Raw genomic sequence first — 22,428 nt, 5'->3', positions numbered from 1 at the left:
TCATACTTCAACTCACAGGGATTCACTGGATACTATTTTTCAGGAGGCTGTGCTATGGAGTGGTTATGGGAGCCCATCTGATTCATCAATTATTTATTTTTTGGTGTGGGGAACTGAGACAGACTAGTTGGCAGTGCCCAATGATGGTGTCTGATTATACAGGGAGTGGGTAACCACACACCTGTAGTCTGACTGATCAGGCAGTAATAGGGCCTATGTACTCTTTATTGTAAAAGGAAAATACAATTGAGAAAAACTCCCACAGTGAAAGGGAAAGCATAACATATAGACAATGTCTATGTTACAATATTTCTTACAGAATAATTATTTGATACAATGAAAGAGGAACAGCAACTATCTGTCATGGAGAGGGTGAGGGAAAGAAGAATTCTGGGAATTTCAATCCAGGACTGAGTCCCCAATGAAGTGATCAGACAGCAGAGTGGAGTGCAGGATGTCATTGTTGAGAGCAGGCATAGTAAAATATGATGGGCTGGGCATATAGCAAGGCTCACTGACAATCAGTGAACTGCAGCTGTCCCTGAGTGGTACCCATGGGAATTGCAATGACCACTCGGCCGACCTCCAAAGAGATGGTAAGATTTTATTGTGAAAAGACATGGCCGCACATGGAGAAAGAAGGCCAGGATACTAGAAGAATGGAAGACGTGTTGTGATTGGTGCAATCTATACGAGGGCTGAAGGACCTATCGATCAAGGTGATCAAGGTGACAGTATAAGATTCCCAGGTGTGCTACTACTAGAGCTAGTGGTTATATTGGCAAAAATGAAAAGCCAATGAAAAAACTGAGTGATAAGTACTTCATTTGAATGAAGAATTATATTTTATGGTGCTGTGTCATTACCCCTATCTATGGTCAGTGACATCCCTAGGAGAATGTGGGGCCAGGGTCAACCTTCCCACCCTCCAGGCCCCGCCCCAACTCTCATTCCACCCCTTCCCCAAGCTCAGGGCTCATGGTGGTTGCCCCGGTTCATCCTATGGCCAGGACGGCCCTTTCTATGGGTTAGATACTCACAATACAGTATTAGTGCAGACACTGCACTGTTGGACCAATTCAGTCACACAATTCAGGTAGCAACGGAGCAATTCTTTCACATAAACAAAATTAAAGTGTCATACACAGGATGCAAACAAAATGAAAACATTTCCCCATAATCTGTTGTAGAACTATAGTTGTTACTTGTAACAATGGAGGTGAGGAAGAGACAAATGTGATTAAATTGACAATGTCTCAATAAGGCCTCATTTAGATTTTATTGAAGGAAATAAATTAAAAAAAAAATCCTTTAACTAAAAAGTTATCATCTGAGCTTTTGCAACCCAAACATTGCAACATTATGCTAGGCCATAAAAACAAGCAAAACCTGCCTCCTGTCTTATATTTGCACAGCAACAACAGGGCACCCGGTGCTTTCAGACTAATCAGTTTCAATTTTGTTAGCCGTCTAATTTTCATTTTGCGCAGCCTGAGGATCAAAGGGATGGGGGGCAGAGAGGAGAGAGAACGCAGACTTGCCCCCTTCAGTCTTACAGCTTGCGCGGAGCAGGCAGGGACGTGTATCTTTAACAGAGACTAGGTCTGATTGCTGGGTGCGGAGGGAAGACGGGGCTGATGAGAGGGGCCCCTCTCCTATAACCTCCCCTCCCCCCCGCCGCCCAAAGCAGCCTCTCAGGGAACTGCACCCTCCCCCCCGACCAGGATAACGCGGGCAGGTGGTAGCAGCCGAACCCTTCGCTGTCTGTGCCCCGCCTGGGCTCTCCACCCCCGGCTCTCCCCACCTGTAGGGCTCTTCGCCCGGCCTCCCGCACGCCCTAGTGGTGGGTTGGGGGAAGCGGAGCCCGTACCAGCTGGGGAAAGAGGAAAATTCCAGCGCGAAGGAAGGCCAGCCCTGCCCTGCCCCCGCCTCCCCGCGGCGGGACTAGGAGCGAGAGGCTGCGCTGGCCGGGCTCTCGGCGCGGAGTGGGGCTGTGTTGGGCGCAGGGAACCGTCGGAGCGGCTGGGCGGGAAGCCGCTGCTCAGCCCGAGCCGGAGCGGCAGGGGGAGAGCGGCCCGCGGCGGCAGCAGGGACGGCTCCGCGCGCCAAGTTTTCTCCGCGCTGCAGTTTTCCAAGGTGTGGTTTGTAACATGCCCCGCTGAGCTGGGAACGCGCGTGGCGCCCCGTGGCTGCCCTGGGAGCGGAGGGGGGATACACGCGCCCCGGGGCACTGCTGGCGCTGGGCTGTGGAGCCGCGACGTCTCCCGGAGCCCTTTGCAAACAGGTGACGGGGGAGGAGGGCAGTAGAGGAGCTGTGCCGAGCGCGTCTCCCGGCCAGCTTGGAGCCCGGCCCCGGCCCGGCCGGCGTGGAGCCGTCAGCTGTCCGGGGGACCAAGCGCTGCTCGCCCAGCCAAGGGAAGGGCCGGCCGCGTCTGGCGGGCAGCGGCAGCCCTGCCTCCCTCAGGGTAAGCACAACAACTCATGGCATGTGTGAGGGCCCCAACCCGGGTCCCGTGTGTGCAGGCACCGCCGTCCTCTGCTGCTGGCTCGCGTGAGCTTTCCCTTGCCGTTGCCGAGCTGCAGGCAGTTGCTCGCCTCTGCCCCCTTGGCGAGGTTATCCGGGTCTGCGCGGATTGGAAAGTGGAAGTTCAGCTGACTGTAAGGGGAGGGAGGGGTAGGTGCACACAGCACCTTGAGCAGGGCACATCCACCACCTCAGCAACGTGCAGCTCAACAAAGGGCCATTGTGGAACTGTAGCTTTTGCAAGGTAATACCCGGGAACGATTATGGCTGCGCCTCGGGACTAGGCAGCTCTTTTGGGTCTGTTGAAAAGGGGCTGCAATTGTGATTAATCTGACTGGCGGAATCACTTTGGAATCAAACGCAATAAATGCTTGTTTCTAAACACAAACCATCTTGAAAGGGAAACAGACTTGAAAGAGACTAAAGCAATACTTCAGACAACGCTGGTTGGCTGGCAGATACTAAGTGATTCGGTCCATCAGCTATAACTTCCTTCACTGTCTCTCTTTACCCAGTGCTCTTGTGGTGTCACCTGACATAGAGTTCATGTGATGAAATGTCATGTAAACAAACATGTTGATTGTAGTTAGCATTTGTGGAAACAAAATGAGGGGGGGGGAAGGGAGTTAGTTTTGCAAACAAACAAAAAAACCTTAATAGTTTGACGATGAGATTAATTGGAGATGAACACATGCATTCACCTTGTCAAGAATATGAACCAAAACTATGAACCGTGAACCAAAAGAATCAGAGAACTTTCATGTGCTTGTTTTCTCTTGCCATGAAACAAGTTATTTTGTCTTTGATGTAAATAATATTTTATTCAAATGGCTAGATAAGCAAGAGTGTGTTTTTGTATTAGGTGTTAAGAAAAACAAGCTACTTGGAGACAGGTAGCTGGATTAGTCTGTATCAGCAACAACAACGAGGAGTCCTTGTGGCACATTGTTAGTCTCTAAGGTGCCACAAGCTACTTGGAATTCATATCGGTATTATTTAATGGGTGTAGCTGTAATTTTCTCTTAGAATGTTATGAAAGGAATTTCTTTAGAAGCAAGTCAGTACCTGCTTATTCATATCATTGTCCATGTAAATGTTGGCAATAGACTCAAAAATTCTCAGGACCCCAAAACTCTAGCTACAGTGCTATGTAACAAATGTTTAACTACATAGAAGAAATATTTCTCAGTACTCTGCAGCCCAAGTGTTGCAGCAATGTGCTAATGTATGAGGGCCAGGAAATTAACTGAATATTGGGAAAAGAGAAGCTAATTGTTCAGGTCTTTGGTAATTGTCCAATGTGAAATGCGAAAAGTGGACAGACAGCTTCAGTATGAAAAAAACCCACCAGTTTTTAGAATTGTCTGTCTGTTTTAACAATCTAAAATCCTTTTAGTGTCACAGATAAGAAAATTTGTTTTTTCTTTTTTTCTTTTACTTGATCGTGCTGATATGAAATACCATTGGTGCAGACCAGTGATTGTAGTTGTAGGCATTTTCAGTTCTGTGTCATTTCTAATGCTGTAACATTGTGGTAATTCTGTCTTTTTGCTTATCTTCCTTTCTTATCTTTATGGTTAAATCCATAACAGTTAATGAGTTTTTCTTTAAAATTTGAGTGGCCAGTGTAGTAATGCTTTACTACGTAGATGGAAGTAGTGTATATGTTTTGTAAAATTAATAGAAACAACATCTGGAATATAAATAGATGAGAGATTGCTCATTGAGGAAGAAAATACAGTAATGTGCAATTTAAAGAACACGACTGCTGTCATAAACAAAATTACTCTTGCTCTGTTTTGGGGAATTGGGGAGCTAAGAGGAATCAGATATATGAAATGGCAAAAAGGGGAGGATCATTGGCCTGAATGCCCATAACACCCGTACTCTTGGTTAGGGACTGCAGGTGTTCATCGCTGTTGATAATCAGGCCATATATTCCAAAGTAATACAATTTAATTCCCAGTTTTTATAAGTGAACACACTTATGTATTAACAAACACTTTCGGACTTCGGGCATGCAAATCAAGTTTTCGTTGCTCCAGCAAAAGAGCAAGCACGTAATAGTAATGTGAGAACATGCAAATATTGCATTATAACTGTACTTCTGAAATCTTTAAGTTCCTTGTTCATGCTTATTTCACTTTTTTTTTTTTTTTTAAAGTTTGAATGGCTATATGATACCATTTCAGCTGTTCTTACAATTTCCTTAGGCCTGAAGCATGTTATATTACTTTTGGTGAATTATGACTTGAATTCTGGCTGCTATATTTTTGCTGTAAATCAGTAAAATAGCCTGTTTCTTTAATACCTCTTAAAACATCTATCAGCAAGTGAATTTTGTTTTTTTAAAAAAGTGCAGCTAATAAAACTTATTCTGTTTAGCCCCGCGGGCATATTTACAGGCAACTTAACAACTCTGAAATAACTGTTGCTTTGAAAATTAATGTTGTCATTGTTTCTTCCTAGCTCATTACAACTGGGTCCATCTATTAGCAGTTTTAATTATTTCCTGAAGATGGTCTGTTTGCTGACCAGAACATTGAGTTTCAAGCAAATGCCTGTTTGTATAGTTATTCTTTAATGTAGCTTTTCTGACTGTCCAGCTACTAAAACAACACACTGGTCCATCTTAACCGGTAATTTTCTGAAATAAAGACTGCAGAATCAGATCTTAGATAAAAAGTGTAAATTCCTGCTTATATCATCGAAATACTTCTACCAACCAGAATTTATATTTCTATTTAAATTTTAGAATCTTTATATATGTTTAACTTTTATACCAAAAAATGCACCATGAGACTCATCAGTGTTTTATGTGCTTTCCGTTGTCTAAAATATCACTTTTAGAATCAGGAATATCAGTTGTCCCTTTTTATGTTTGGAAAACTTGATTTTCCTTCTCCTTTGTTTCACATAGAGTTGAAAAAAAATAGGTGTTTGTTTTATTAATTGCATCAAAATGGTGGATCTTAATTCTGTTATGCTTCTCTCTATATGCCTGGTTCTCCAATGATTCTGAGAGTTCTGTGTAAGTAGAGGAAGCAGAATATAAAAGCTAAGATACTTTATACAATAATTATGCCCTCCTATACATGGGTTCAAGTGACTTGGTGCCCCTTTTTTAAATTACTTTTTTCAAATACTTTCAATTTTTCAAGTATGTTATATTACACAAACGTCTAAGTTATTAAACTAGTTTATGCTTCTTGTCCCATCTGTTGCTATTTGTGTTGGTCCATAATGGTGCTGGTTGCTAGCCACCAAACTCTGGTTTGATAATGGTTTATAGAAATAAAAGGGTTAAAAAGTTAACTTCTGAACAGGAGGATCCAGTGAAATGCTTTTGTACACCAAAACAATTCCTAGTCCTCCATCTGAATGAAGTTGTTGGAAAGATTGTGTAATCTAGAAAGGACAGGATTTGAAATAGTGATTTCCTTTGACTAAATCATCAAATTATTGAGTAAAAGCCTTATGTCTTTGTCTTACTCATACAGTCAGTTGGACTTACAGAGACAATGCTGCTAAGCCCTGGTTAGTTAGCAAGCAGTTGTTGGTGATAAAATGCATTTTTAAATAGTCTCTAAAGAAATTGCTGACCACTTTTATTGATAAATGTTTGAATTTAGAAAATTAATTTGTGCTAAATTTTAAATCTGATACCTTTTGAACCTCTTAACCCTAGAAAATTGATAAAGGTATTAATGGTTTTTATTTTATTTTTTTAGGCTGGAAACTTCTATATGGTTTAGCACTGTTGTAGTGGTCTTTGGTGATGTATTTACATGACTTTGTTCTTTGGAATTTTTACCATCTGTTACACTGTGATGGGCTCTCGGGGAAGTTTCTCATGATTATTTCCCAAAGGTTAAATGTTTTCATGCATTCTTGTACTTATTGAAGGGAAAAATTAATCATTTGATAGAAACTACTGTAGATGAACCCTTTTTCTGGTAGCTTTGGGGGGAAAAAGGGGGTAAATTTGGCCAATTTCTCTTTGGCTGGGGTTGAATTCAGAACAGGTAAGAATGTCAAGAGGGTTATAACGTCAGAAAAAAGATTCTTGACCCTTGTGAGCTGCAGTATGCATTACACCAATACTTGAGTGAGTTGACATTTTCTATATATGTGAGTAAAATATTTGCTGTTACATTCTTATCATAATCTATTATGGTAGAAGACAGACAAGTAGATTTTGTACCTATGTTGGTAAATTCTAGAGGCAATTTTGCAAACAGGTATATAGCTAACCTGATTATTTTTCTTTGGAAGATCAAAATAGGATTAATTTGTACTATCAACAGTTCTGTTTATTACATAATTTTAAATTAAAGATAAAATGGTTTCCGACAGAATACAGACACATTTGCTTTCCAAACAAAAACACTATAAAAATATCAGACTTATGCCAATGCTGGGGAAAATTCTCTCTTTACTGGAGGGGTAGAAAGAGCTTGGAAAAAGACAGAGGGGAAGGGGCTCAGCCATCAATTTCTGCAGTATTTAAATTTCCATTTAAAAATAATGTTCAGCATCTAGCTATTATGGGTTTGAAAACCATTTTCCAAGTATGTGGTGTTTGCAGTTGTCTTAATGAAACTGCACACTGCTTCAGCATCTCTGCTGCTGCTCACATCAAAATAATAGGGGGGAGTTCACTATTTTTAGTCGCGGTCATTAGAAATCTCAATGCATTATTCTGTGGTGATGAGTTGGAGGAAGATAAGGGAGGTAAAAGCAGAAATGTATTTGAAAAGACTTCATCTCCATGCCGGCCTAGAGCCAACCAGACAAAAAAGTTTGTGCATGGAGCTGAGCTGATTGGAGGAAATACCCAGTGCTCCCTAGGCAATGTGTCTTAATGCTATTCTATAGTCTTTATCAGGTTAGAGCAGGGGTAGGCAACCTATGGCACATGCGCCAAAGGTGGTGCGCGAGCTGATTTTCAGTGGCACTCACACTGCCCGGGTCCCTGGCCACCAGTCCGGGGGGCTCTGCATTTTAATTTAATTTTAAATGAAGCTTCTTAAACATTTTAAAAACCTTATTTACTTTACATGCAACAATAGTTTAGTTATATACTATAGACTTATAGACAGACTTTTTCTAAAAACATTAAAATGTATTACTGGCATGTGAAACTAAATTAGACTGAATAAATGAAGACTCGGCACACCACTTCTGAAAGATTGCCGACCCCTGGGTTCGAGAACCTGTACTGGTATAAAAATAGATAAAATGAAGAGTAATCCAGGTTCTTTTAAACACATTTTTAAATATCTTCTGCATTTTCCTGCCTCTTTGACAACTAGGGGTTATATTGTGAGAAAATTGATATATATATATATATATTTTTTAATAGACTAGTTTTTATGATTTTTAAGCAGTCTCTGTGCTTCATCAATCATTGGGATTACTATTGTGGCCTATATAGGATTGCTGATTAGACTTGCAATAAAATTGTAATAGAGATATCTTGTTTTATTTCTTAAAAATATAATGATTGGCGAGAACTGATTATGTGAAACTCCGCTTTCCTTTTTACAAAAAGTAAGTATCTAGCCCTCATAGTTGCAGAGGAAAGCTTGAAACCTGACCCAAACATACTCCAGAGGCTCAAAACTCAGAACCCAAAATTTAACATTGATTTAAAATCATCAGGCTTTGAACTCTCCTGATTTTCATGAGCATTGAGGTTGATGTATTGCTTATGCAGGTCACAACGTGGGGGTGGGGGGAGAGGAGTGTGATGCAGATTTGGAGGACGGGGGGAGGTTCTTGTATGCATCTTCAGTGAATTGGACCCATTATCTTCTCTACAAATCTTCAGAACAATTTAGAAAATGAAATTCAGCTATGTTAAGCACAATGAACTGTTATTTTAAAATTGAATTATATAGTAGCTCTTTTGTAAACACTAACATCAGATTAATTTATTATATTAGACTTTGCAGCATTCAGCCAATAAATTATAGCTGTGAAACAGTCAGATAATACCTATACTAAAGTTCTAAATGTTTACATCCAATCTATGAACCCTCTGTTATGAAATTCCATTAATGGTGTGAGATCCTCTAAAAGCCAAGTTCCCTGTGGTGGTAGTTATGAAAGAAATGTAAAGTTCATTAGTACCTCTGAAAATCTAGGAGCAATGCTTTCACTTTAGTCACATGTAGCAAACAGAATCTTTTCTGGAGTTCTACATGGAATTATTTAATAACTATCTGTTTTAAGTTGTTATGCAGTTTACAGAATGCATACTTATATCAGAAACTATTATGGAAGTGTGAAATTTTAATCAGTATATAGGAATATTTTTATGGGTGAAAGAGAGCAAGACTGTTGTGCTTATGATGCTAATGAGTAGTCTTAGCTAAAATTAGTTACGAGAAAGCACATGCCTTCAATTCACCTAAATCCAGAGTCAGATCACCTCTGCAATTCCATTTCTGGTCCTCTCCTGGGCGCATGCTGCCAGTCCTTGTGAAATGCATGCATGAATTCTTAACAAATGTCCACCAGGGAGTATGATTAATAAACACAGGGTCACTGGGCTCCTAACCAGTAGTCTAGTCTTAGATAAGATAAAAATATACGCAACTGTAAGGAGTACAGAAAATATGTTTAAAAAACAAAGAAACAAAAAAAAAAGGAGAAAAATCAAACTGGCAACAGTGTTGTACAGCTTTACTATGAAAGTTCCCCGCCCCTCCCCCTGCATATTTGACTATTTTCTATCTAGATCTTATAAAGAGCCATGTTAGCTTACTATTAAATGTTCAGTGTTTACCTGCCATACAGGCAGTTGAGCTGATTATAACCAGCACTTTTTAGATAGCTGCCATATATGGTGCTTTATATCGGATCTGTTTAAACTGAAACTGCATCAAATAGTTGTCTGACACAATCGTATGTTGCTCTTAACTGCTCCATTTCAGAGTTGGTTTGATTCCCAGTAAAACTTGTCAGGTCAGAAATCACTGTGTGTTTGTAAAGTCTTCAGTGGTGATGTTATAGCCCTTCACTATCAGAGAGTGTTGCTGTTGGGAACGAGATCAAGGAAACTTTAGGGGCTTAGGGAATGTGGATAGTAGGGTAACAAAATATGTCGGAGGATAATGTGTAAATAAAGAAAAGTAGGCAGGGCCATTTCAGATCTTTGTCCAAGATGGATGGTATCCTGTCAAAAGGAAAAATAAGGGCCAATATGAAAGTAAGGAGTTGATGAATAGTATGTCAAAGATAAATTGATGGGAAAAGCCATTCAAGAGTGGAGTGTTGTTTTATTTAAAAATAAATAAATAAACAATTATTTTTATTAGCACTCTGTTATGTAGGAAATGAATAAATGTGTATTATCGTACCAAAGATTGGGATGCTTTCATCTATATGCAAAGACAGCAGTTCAAATGGGAGACGCTTAGAAATCAGTGTTCATGCTGAGAAACTTGCAAAGGAGTGTCAGTTGGAAGGAGAGAAATGGAGAAACCTCTTGTAGCAAAACCCAGGGATTTCAGTTTCCTTTGGAATAGGCTTAGAAGGTATCTGTCATTGAAGAGCAAATGAATGAAGTATTTTTTGAGCTGGAAATAAAAGTAAATTCTAGCAGATCTACTTTAGCAGTATTTAAAGAGGGACATGAATTTTATAAGCTAGTGAGAAATCTTCCCTCCATTAAGTCAAATATTGTTGCTGGCTTACATGAAAGTGGGGGGAGGAAAGTTTCTAAATCCACTGTTAGTTGAGGCTAATTGTTCTTCCCTGGTTTTGTGTGTGTATATAAGCTGCCATTATTATAATGGCAATTACATACACAAATCAATGAGACGGTAGGCCCCTGATTATTCAGGACGTAAAGACGGAGACGGTCTGGGAGGGATGAATGTGTGTGTGTGTGTGTGGGGGGGGGGGGAATAAGAGAAGGCTTATTCATCTAAACTAACTGATTATTATATAATGAATCAATATAACTGTTCAGTGAATGAAAGGAAGAAGAATCACTTGATAAACAGGGTGAAAACAGTCTGTATTTTTAATACATCTAAATGTAAATGTATACATCTGGGAACAACGAATGTAGGCCATACTTACTGGGTGAGGAGCTCTATCCTGGGAAGCAGTGACCCTGACAAAGACTGGGTCGTGGTGGATAATAAGTTGAACAAGAGCTCTCAGTTTTGATGCTGAGGCCAAAAGAGCTAATGCAATCTTGGGATGCATAAACTGTAGAATCTTGAGAAGGAGCAGAGAGGTTATTTAACCTCTGTGTTTGGCATTGGTGCAAATGCTGCTGGAATACTGTCCGGTTCTGGTGCCCACAATTCAAGAAGGATGTTGGTAAATTGGAGACGATTCAGAGAAGAGCTGTGAGAATGATTAAAGAATTAGAAAACATGTCTTATAGTGATTGAGTTCCTTGAGCTTATTTAGCTTAACAAAGAGAAGGTTAAGGGGTGACTTGATTAGTCTATAAGTACTTACATGAGGAACCAAACATTTAGTAATGAGCTTTTCAGTCTAGCAGAGAAAAGTATAACACTGTTAGTTGGAGCTAGACAAATTCAGACTGGAAACAAGGAAAATTTTTAAAGGTGAGAGTATTAACCATTGGAACAATGGTGAATTTTCCATCACTGACCGTTTTAAATCAAGGTTGGATGTTTTTCTAAAAGATACGCTCTAGGAATTATTTTGGGACAGTTCTCTGGCCTGTGTTATACTAGGGGGTCAGACTAGATGATCACGATGGTCCCTTCTGGCCTTAGAATCTATGAATCTGTTTTATAAGTACCTGTAAGTTAAAGTAGATTTAATTGCACACTTCTTCTCTCCATTATAATTTCCCTCCCAACTTTTACTACCTTCTCTAACTGCAGACCTGGCATTCTGATTTATGTTCATGTTGCTGCTGCTGTCTGAGTGTAGGCATGTCTCTTCACTGTAAGTGTTGCTGACTGTATACTATTGTAGAACTCAGTGGGTATCTGCAGTTGACATCAAGGCATTAGTGGATGAAGAGGAACCTAGATATTGACTCTGGGATTCCTGTAGAGTTCTATGACCACATCTTGTGTTAGTATAATGAAGAGGAAATTCTCTGCTTGTACAACAGGCAACAGTGGAGTGTTAAAGAACACATTGCTTTGAGCTGTCCCCTGGATATTCAAAAGCTGTAATAATTTAAGTTGAATCTTCAGTTGTGGTGCAGTCCTGCAGTTTGAAATTTAACCTTATGTACAGAAGGTAGACTAATAAATTCCTGCAGCTCAATGAGATTTAAATAGATATAAAATATTCTGTAGTAAAATTTGGATTATTATAGGCTAACCCTTTCTAATATAGATGAAAACGTAGGGTGTGTTTTTTAAATTCTGTATGGGAAGGGGAATGACATGGCTAATACAACATGAGGTATTATAGAATTGAAAGTTACTTAATTGGATAAAAACTGATGTAATTTTCTAGCAAGTGAGACCCAATATGTGTATGTAGATGTTTATATAAAAACATACTACAGTTTATACTGTGTCTTTTTATTGTAAGGAATAGAAGGGCTCTTTGAGATTAAGGACAGAATCCTGATATAGCTGGGAAATGTTGCCAGGGAGTTAAAATATATGTCCGCTGTTCAGCAAGATGGGAGTTGTTTGCTCTGTTTTCTTTCACTGGTATAGGGAGCCCCACATGAATATTTTTAGCTAGAAGTCAAACTCATGCTATGATAAAGCACTTGCTGTGCTAGTTTTTAAATTTTACTAATGGTTTGCAGAGGAGACCGCTTTTTAAATAAATGTATTCAGTATCCAAGGAAATATGTGGAGAAGATTGTTCGTTTTCCACCTCAGTTCTGGAAATATAATTATTTTGTGTTGGTATGGAATATATGGCTCAATCTTATTAAAAAAGACATCTTTGTACAGCCCCCAGAGCAGAGTAAACAATGCTTACTCTGTGCATAAGTCATGATCTTAAATTCTTTCAAATGCCAGTGGCTGTACAGTTTCTATTCTTTGCTCTGTGTCTTTCCCATTGAGTAACACGTTGCTTTATGTTCCAAACAAATTGCATCTTAAACGAACATTATTAGAAATTTGAATAGTGTAGTTTTCTTTATGTTGCAGTTTCAATTTTATCCTTCTGAATCACCCTTTTTAATTCTTACATTTTTAAGACCACTGGTGAATCTTCGGAACATTTAAACAGCAATAAGTCACCAGGACCAGATGGTATTCACCCAAGAGTTCTGAAGGAACTCAAATGTGAAATTGCAGAACTACTAACTATAGTCTGTAACCTGTCATTTAAATCCACTTCTCTACCAGATGACTGGAGGATAGCTAATGTGATACCAATTTTTAAAAAGGGCTCCAGAGGTGATCCCAGCAATTACAGGCCTGTCAGCCTGATTCAGTATCGGGCAAACTGGTTGAAACTATAATAAAGAACAATATTGTCAGACATCTAGATAACATAATTTGTTGAGGAAGAGTCCACGTGGTTTTAGTAAAAGGAAATCATGCCTCACCAATTGACTAGAATTCTTTGAGGGGGTCAACAAGCATGTGGACCAAGGGGATCCAGTGGATATAGTTTATTTAGATTTTCAGAAAGCCTTTGACTAGGTCCCTCACAAAAGGCTCTTATGCAAAGTAAGCTGCCATGGGATAAGAGGGAACGTGCTCTGGTGGATTGGTAACTGGTTAAAAGATAGGAAACAAAGGGTAGGGTTTGTAGTGCATGTAGTGGAATGCATCTGACAAAGTGAGTATTCACCCACAAAAGCTTATGCTCCAATACGTCTGTTAGTCTATAAGGTGCCACAGGACTCTTTGCCGCTTTTTACAGATCCAGACTAACACGGCTACCACTCTGATACTTGACAAAATGGCAGATGAAATTTAATGTTGATAAATGCAAAGTAATGCGCGTTGGAAAACATCCCAACTATACATATCAAATGATGGGGTCTAAATTAGCTGTTACCACTCAAGAAAGAGATCTTGGAGTCATTGTGGATAGTTCTCTGAAAACATCCACTCAATGTGCAGCGGCAGTCAAAAAAGCGAATAGAATGCTGAGATAATTAAGAAAGGGATAGATAATAAGACAGAAAATATGATGTTGCCTCTATATAAATCCATGGTACGCCCACATCTTGAATACTGTGTGCAGATGTGGTCGCCCCATCTCAAAAATATATATATTGGAATTGGAAAAAGTTCAGAAAAGGGCAACAAAAATGATTAGGGGTATGGAACAGCTGCCATATGAGGAGAGATTAAGAAGACTGGGACTTTTCAGCTTGGAAAAGAGACAGCTAAGGGGAGATATGATTGAGGTCTATAAAATCATGACTGGTGTAGAGAAAGTAGATAAGGAAATGTTGTTTACTACTTCTCATAACACAAGAACTAGGGGTGATGAAATGAAATTAATAGGCAACAGGTTTAAAACAAATAAAAGGAAGTATTTCTTCGCACAATGCACAGTCAACCTGTGGAACTTGCCAGAGGATGTTGTGAAGGCCAAGACCATAACAGGGTTCAAAAAAGAACTAGATAAATTCATGGAGGATACGTCCATCAATGGCTATTAGCCAAGATGGGCAGGGATGATGTCCCTAGGCTCTGTTTGCCAGAAGCTGGGAATGAGCGACAGGGAATGGATCACTTGATGATTTCCTGTTCTGTTCATTCCCTCTGGGACACCTGGCACTGGCCACTGTCAGAAAACAGGATACTGAACTAGTTGGACCTTTGGTCTGACCCACTAGGGCCATTCTTATGTTTTTAATGCCTTATTCTGTCATTCATATATAGTCCGCTTTGTACCACTCGGGCAGTGTAAAGCAGCCTTTACACAGTGCTGACAGCACTGGAAAGGGGCCTTTAGATCTAGATCTCCTAACTCCTAGTTCCTTCCTTTAATGCCTATGCCAGTATATGTGTGTGTTTATTTCACCATCAGAGGGTTTTGAATCTCTCTGAATTGTCCCTTGTAATACGAATGACCTAAAGCAGCGGTTCTCAAAATGTGATGTGTCTTGGTTTAAAAAAACAAAACCTAAACTTTATGATAACTCTAAGCTGCACTGATTAACACCACCAATGTTATTTGACAAGTACTTTTGAGTTTTAGTTGTAGTATGAACAGTCTGAAAGAGTGAGAACCACTTACCTGCAGGTAACTACATGTTATGCAATAAAGTTGGACATCTGAGGTATCTTCTAGGCATCTGAGATGGAGCTGCATCTGTATTTAGGTTTTCTTTTTTATTATAGGTAGTAGGGTGACCAGATAGCAAGTGTAAAAAATCCGGAGGGGGTGGGGGGGTAATAGGTGCCTATATAAGAAAAAGCCCCCAAAATCAGGACTTTCCCTATAAAATCAGTACATCTGGTCACCCTAATACGTAGTATAAACCCCTTGTTCCCCTTCCCCTTACAGCACTTAACCATGACAACAGGCTTTTTTGGGGGAGAGATCTAAATGACCAGCCCCTTCCAAAGCTTGATGTGATTCATTCTCTTGTGCCTTGTGGGGACAATATCAAATCTATTGTATCTATTGATAAGTAATATTAGTGCCTCTGTGTCTGAAAGTGGTGCCAAAGGCTTGCTCACATTCAGTGTTAGGGACTATGAAAACAGAAATAAAATACACTGGTGAGGTGGTATATGGTAGCCATGTGTCTTAACGTTCATCTGGAGGGACCAAATCTAGAACTGACAGTGTAGTTAATTCTCCAGCCCCATTTATAATGTAGTGTCTCTGCTGAGATGGCTAGTGGAGAATCAGGCCCTAAATATTCAATTTAGAGAGGCTGTGAAACACTTTAGAAAGATAGAATTGGGGACAAGATGGTTCATAGGACTCCAAATGGGATATAGAACCATTCCATTTAGTTTCATCAGTTGGAATTCAAGCCAGGCTTATAATGACCAAAAATTGTTACCATATGGCAGCTGTTCAGTGAACCATGACTCAAGCCATTTTCTTGATTCCTTTTATGGAGATGTCCACCTTGACTTTTGGCAGGCTCAGTCACTATGGCAATGATTGAATAGGCATGGAGAATAAACTAACCTTTCACTTTTGTCTATGGGTAGTTATAGGTCAGGATAGAGGCCCATTAGCAAAGCAGTAAAAGGAAGCTTGCATTGCAGGTGTCCAGACTGTACTTGTCATGTAGGTAAATAGAGGAATTTGGTCTCCAGGTCAGTTGGTATATTGCCTTTCTTGATCATTACATTCACTTGAAGAAGAAAAAGAAAATATGTACAAACACCAAGTTAATTTTTAAGAAGGGTACTACCATCTTCAGATCTCAGCGGTGTGAGGCCACATGAATTTAACACCAAGCCAGACTGGCATCGAGAGCAGCAACTGTGTGCTTGGATGGGTTAACCTGGCTGTTCCTTTTGTCTTTCTCACTGTATGGAGCAAGAGTTGTAGCAGCTGTGTTTTATAGGTGACAACTCTGAATTTATTTAAGATGATTTCAGAAAGTACCTTAAGTGCTAAGCATTAATATGAGTGCAAGCTGCACCACTGCAATGCTGATTCTTTGACTCAACAACTTGATAATATTCCCCTTTCCTCAATCCCTCCTCACATATAGGGAAACTTCAATTTTCATGTCAATATCCTGCCACCCTTCAATGCCTTTCTCTAACATCCTTGTCGGATCATTGGCATTCGACTGTCTGTTGTATTAATGAATTTGATCTGATCTTCACCAAATACAGTCCTCTCTTGAACATGGTCCCACTCTGTGATCACTACTTGATTGCTCCCCACTTTCTCTCTCTCCCCTGTCTTGTCCTTCCTTCTGTGGCTTCTGTCAACATTTCTTAATTCTCTGTGGGTCTCTCTCTCTGGCTCATGGTCTTTCATCCCCTGTATTCACACCATTGTAATAATCTTTGTACAAAATATGCCTTGTGAGGTATCATTTGAAAACTCATAACTTGCTGGTCAATATCATCATGGGGAGACTAATGTAGCAAGATTATATGTGAAGTTATGAATTCCCCTTGTAGGATGTTAGCACACGTTCAAACCCACACAGCCCTGACTAGGCAAAAATTGTTAAACAGGTCTATCCTAAACAAAGGAATGTGTGCTTACCTCAGTTTACATGTAAGTAGTAGAAAGGTCCTTGAAGCATCAAGAGGGGGAAATAGGAGACAAGACAGATCTCTATTTCAGCGCACACAGGGGAGAGGAAAGCCCATGGAGCCACCTTCACCACCAGACTCCATGTCACCTTCTTTACTGTTTGATTAAACTTTACTTTGAGAGGTAATCCTCAGAAGAACCCACTTCAAAGGGTGACTGGACTATAAAAGGGAAACACCTCAAGACATCCATCTCTCTCTCTCTCTCTCTCTCTCTCTCTCTCTCTCTCACCTAAGAAGACAAAGGAACCAGCCCTTTGACTTTGAGAGGGATATTGACCTGATAGTTTGGTCAGCAATGTTGTTGGGGATCTCTGGTAAGGCTTTTACCTTGAACCAAGTCTCGCTTGTCAAGTTTTAGCTACTAGAAAGCATTTTATTTCTCTTGTAATCATTTCTGACTTTAATACCTTATACTTGTACTCACTTAAAATCTATCTCTTTGTAGTTTAATAAACTTGTCTTACTTTATATTAAAAATAACCCAATATTGTGTTTAAATTGAACTGGTTGGTAACTGTAATTAAAGTAGCAAAATGTTGAATATTGCCCCTTATGGGGAATGAGGACCTCCAATATCTGAACTGCCCAGGTGAGAGTTGGACAGTGCAGAACATACATTTTATGGAAAATTCAGGACTGGGAGTATGTTGGGGTACCCTGCAAATAGTAACCAAGGCTTGTGGAAGCCAGTGTGTGACTGGACTGTTGCTGAGAGGCTGCTGGGGTTAAAGCTGCTGGGCAAAGGCTGTAGCTATACACACACCCCCAGGGTGTAATATGCATGCTGTTATATTGTTTGTGAGTGGACCAGTTTGGGAGCTATGACAGCAAAACATTGTGAGGCAGCTAGGGTTACAGGGCAGGCAGTGACACAACCTCTCACTGGTCCGGATTGCACCCTGCAATTGACATATCCCCACCCGATTCCTGTTTTGACTCTCTCCACTGACACGACTTTGCTGCCCCGCTAATTCCACCCTTGGCTCTCTCTCCCAGTAACTTCTACCTCATTCCTGTTCTTATGCTGCTCCCAGTCTTTGGAGGAAGTCCTGTGATTATGTTGACTTCTATGATTTTAGGTCTACTTCCTTTTTACTCTACTATACTCTCCTATTTTCTGGAAGACTTCTCTGTCTTTACTCTATTCCAATTTTACAGCAGATAATGCGAACAACTTTAGAAGGAATATAAAACATCACGCGTTAGGGTTTGGTAACTTCTAGCTAATATAAATTAGGATGAGACTTTCATGGAGGACAGATTATTCCACGTCTACTTACTATGGGGAGTTTTGCATCTTCTGAAGCATTTGGTGCTGGTCACTCTTGGAGACAGGATGTTGGGCTAAATGAATCACAGGTTTGATTCCGTATAGTGGTTCCAATGTTCATGTGTATTCTTCCCTTATTGTCTCTCTTTTTTGTATTTTTGATGCTGTCATTAAACTCTCTTGAGATATCTTCTGCATCCAACTCTGCCTGCCATGTTGACAGTTTTGTAAAAATAATTGGCATATGTAACAAGAACTCCCTCCTTCCCAGCAAAACCCACATCACCAAATCTTATTTCCTCCTTCAGCCCAGTCTCACTGCGAACTCTCCCTTCTTCTATGCTTTTTACCCTTCAGAACTATTCCTTCCTGCAGCCTAGATTCTTTTTCTCTTTTTCTATTTCCCTCCTTCTGAAATGTAGTTTTGAGAACTGGTGATCAATATACGTTTTATTTCCATCCACTTCTTAACACTTCTGCCACTTTCAAATAGCATAAATAAGTATCAGAAACATTCTTTGTGATTAACCATTGGGTAATAATAGAGGATTTGTAATAATGTATCCTTTCCAGTAGACACATGGCTTGCCCTACTGTAGTACAAGGTCAGTGCATTTTTCTGGTTAAGGTAGCCCTGTTTTTAATAGAAGCTTAAAAAATGGCACGTTTTGGTGTTCACTCATTTCTAACCAACATATACCCTGCTTTTTTCTGGTGAAGACACATAAAAGTTCCTATTCTACATACTATACTCCTTTATTTATAATGGGGTTGATACTCCTTCAAAGATCCTAATCACTAGTGATGATTATCTGACCATTTTGGAATCTGTCTGCCCTGTGTTCTGTGCAGGCTTCTATGATTCTTCTCCATTTCTCAATCCCCAAGTATTTCCATGTCATCTTCCAGTCTTCCTCCCAAAATAGGCTCCCTGCAATGCCTGCTTGCCCAGGAACTTGGAATGGAATTAAAAAATAATAGTGTAGTGACTCACAAATGTTCATTACAAATTTCAAAAATATACAGTGATTATTTTAGCAATATGAATATTGACTACACCTAAAAAATCGCCATGGCGCCAAACAAGTACTCTATTCTCTTATTAGTGTGTTAGTGGTTCTTCATTTTATTTATTTATTTATTTATTTTGAAAGACACTGCTCACATTTTTTCCTGCCTGCTTCCACCCACCAAACAATTCCTGGCTCTCCATCTCCAGAGTTTAAAAACAGCCAACAAATCAGTTTGAAACATAACTTTAAAAAGGCCTTGCTTGCCAAGACTCAATCCAGAACAAATTTTTTATGGCACAGTTATAAACCTTTGGAAATAGTGACTTATAATGGAACTGCTGAAGCTTCATCATGTGCAATAATATAAACTAGTGTTGTATATATTTCTTTTTGTGTAGTCTTAGGTGGGGTTTGAAAAATTTGCCTGACCACCTACTAGATGAGTGTTAAAATGTGTGGTGTCACAGCCTCAAAGCTTCTTTCTTTTTTGGAGTCCACAACTCCTTGGCCTGAGTTGCCTTGCTCATGTTCACATAAAATTGCTACTCACTTGGGGAGACCAAGTGAGTAAGTTTCTTAGGGCCTGTCTGTGGGTGCCACTTGCATATGAGGATTAAGCTATGTATGTGAAATCTTGGTCCCATTGAGGTCAATGGAAGGACCTGTATGTTTACAGGTGATATAATTTCAGGACAGACTCACTAAATTGTAAATGTTAGTGCAGTAAAGATGTTCACTTCCATCAGGAAATTGTTGCTGTATTTGTATTTATATTTAGAAATACCATTAACCTGGGCATTTAATTGGGGCATGGTGCATTTCTTTTGTTTTCTTATAAGTTAGTTTTGTAATGCATAGGAATAATACCATGTTAATTAAACACAGGATGTCATATGATTATGTTACAATCTTATTAACTTGAACTGCATTAGGCAGGCTCAGGAATTAGTTTTAGAAAGTTAGACAGCCTTCTTAAAGAAATGTGCAAGGTAAGATTTCACTCATTTTTGAAGCTTATAACGTTCTTCCCTTTTGAATAATATTCCTGTTTACTGAATAATTACTTCTGAATATATCCCCATAACTTTATTCCTTCTAAATAATATAATTTAATTACTTTGAGAAATCTTCATTTTGACCAAAATTGTTCTCATAACATAGTCTGCCTTGTCCCAAGGATGGGGCGGCGGGGTGGAGGGGAAGAGGGGGAACCTGTTGAGAAACCTATTGTTAATTTAATGTGCCCTTTTCAATCTCAGGATAGATCTACAGATCTCTTTTTGGTAGGGGCATATTTTACAGCTTGTTGAAGTGGAACCACACCTGTAAGTCAAGGCAGGGGAAGAGTGTCCATCCTCAAAAAACCATCCAGTTTGTCTCCAGCAGCTACAAGCAGGTTCCACAATTGGTCCTGCTCAGAATAACTAAAACTCAAAATTAAAACTCCATATTCTTAATCTGGTTGTTGTGGCCAGTCTCTAGGCCAGTGATATTCAGATCTCGATGGTTCAGGAGCAAAGGAAACACGGAAAGGATGGGCCTCAAGGAAACCTAGGGTATGTCTACACTACGAAATTAGGTCGAATTTATAGAAGCCGGTTTTATAGATATCGGTTTTATACAGTCGATTGTGTGTGTCCCCACATAAAATGCTCTAAGTGCATGAAATCGGCGGACTGCGTCCACAGTACCGAGGCTAGCGTCGACTTCCGGAGCGTTGCGCTGTGGGTACCTATCCCACAGTTCCCGCAGTCTCCGCCACCCATTGGAATTCTGGATTGAGATCCCAATGCCTGATGATGCAAAACAGTGTCGCGGGGGGTTCTGGGTACATGTCGTCAGGCCCCTCCCCCTCCGTCAGAGCAACGGCAGACAATCAATTCGCGCCTTTTTACCTGGGTTACCTGTGCAGACAACATACCACGGCAAGCATGGAGCCCGCTCAGCTCAGCTCAGTTCAGCTCACCATCACCATATGTCATCTGGGTGCCGGCAGACATGGTACTGCATTGCTACACAGCAGCAGCCCATTGCCTTTTGGCAGTAGATGGTGTATTACGACTGGTATCCGTCGTCGTCGTACTCCAGTTCAATCAGAGGCACCTGGGCAGACATGCTTTGTCTCCTGGAGACTCAGTCCTGCCGGCAGTCCTATTGAACTGTCTTGATGATGATGGCTAGCAGTCGTAGTACAGTATCTTGTGCCAAGCACCCAGAAGATGCCGTGGGCTATCAGTCATGCTGCACCGTCTGCTGCCAGCTTAAGATGTAAAAAATAGATGGACCAGATTTGTTCTGTATTCATTTGCTTCCCCCTCCCTCCGTGAAATCAGCGGCCTGCTAAACCCAGGGTTTTGAGTTCAATCTTTGGGGGGGGCCATTCTGTGTGACAGTTGTTTGTGTTTCTCCCTGAGGCACAGCCACCTTTGTTGATTTTAATTCACTGTACCTGTATGCCATGTCGTCAGTCGCCCCTCCCTCCGTCAGTTTCGCGCCTTTTTTCAGCCCAGACGCCATAGCACTGGGATCATGGAGCCCGCTCAGATCACCGCGGCAATTATGAGCACCGTGAACACCACGCACATTGTCCTGGAGTATATGCAGAGCCAGGACATGCCAAAGCAAAACCAGGACCAGCCGAGGAGGCGATTGCAGCGCGGCGACGAGAGTGATGAGGAAATTGACATGGACATAGACCTCTCACAAAGTACGGGCCCCAGCAATGTGCAAATCATGGTGTTACAGGGGCAGGTTCATGCCGTGGAACGCCGATTATGGGCCCGGGAAACAAGCACAGACTGGTGGGACCGCATTGTGTTGTAGGTGTGGGATGATTCCCAGTGGCTGCGAAACTTTCGCATGCGTAAGTGCACTTTCATGGAACTTTGTGATTTGCTTTCCCCTGCCCTGAAGTGCCAGAATACCAGGATGAGAGCAGCCCTCACAGTTGAGAAGCGAGTGGCGATAGCCCTGTGGAAGCTTGCAACGCCAGACAGCTACCGGTCAGTCGGGAATCAATTTGGAGTGGGCAAATCTACTGTGGGGGCTGCTGTGATCCAAGTTGCCAGGGCAATCAAAGACCTGGTGATATCAAGGGTAGTGACTCTGGGAAACATGCAGGTCATAGTGGATGGCTTTGCTGCAATGGGATTCCCAAACTGTGGTGGGGCGATAGACGGCTGTTGGGGAAACCGGTTTCTCTGCTTCCTTGCTGTGAGCTATCTTCATTGTCTTCATCATCATCATCTTCCGCTTACCCCGAACCCGCTTCCCTGTTGAGTGTTTCTCCATTGACAGAGTCAAAGCACACGGTTGGGGTAGTGGTGGCTGCACCCCCTAGAATGGCATGCAGCTCCCCGTAGAAGCGGCATGTTTGCAGCTCTGCCCCAGACCTTTCGTTTGCCTCTCTGGCTTTGTGGTAGGCTTGCCTTAGCT

The 22,428-nt window shown here is 40.8% G+C and overlaps 1 protein-coding gene across 7 annotated transcripts in view; it reads left to right on the top strand.

The window, feature by feature from the left end:
- The first annotated feature begins 1,875 nt into the window (after positions 1-1,875).
- Positions 1,876-22,428, top strand: part of COBLL1 (cordon-bleu WH2 repeat protein like 1) — a 136,321-nt gene continuing 115,768 nt past the window's right edge. For 3 of the 7 annotated variants that reach the window (XM_024114844.3, XM_024114841.3, XM_024114842.3), the window contains exon 1: positions 1,876-2,136. The gene's annotated coding sequence lies outside the window, so the exon portion shown is untranslated. Of the gene's footprint in view, positions 2,137-2,175; positions 2,769-22,428 lie in introns of those variants that run through there. The other 4 variants (XM_024114845.3, XM_024114846.3, XM_042860782.2 and 1 more) reach the window with 3 other exon arrangements.

This window comes from Chrysemys picta, chromosome 11, assembly GCF_011386835.1.
Source record: "Chrysemys picta bellii isolate R12L10 chromosome 11, ASM1138683v2, whole genome shotgun sequence".
Lineage (NCBI taxonomy): Eukaryota > Metazoa > Chordata > Testudines > Emydidae > Chrysemys > Chrysemys picta.
Note: the sequence above shows the minus strand (reverse complement) of the source record. Positions and strands in the feature narration are given on the sequence as shown.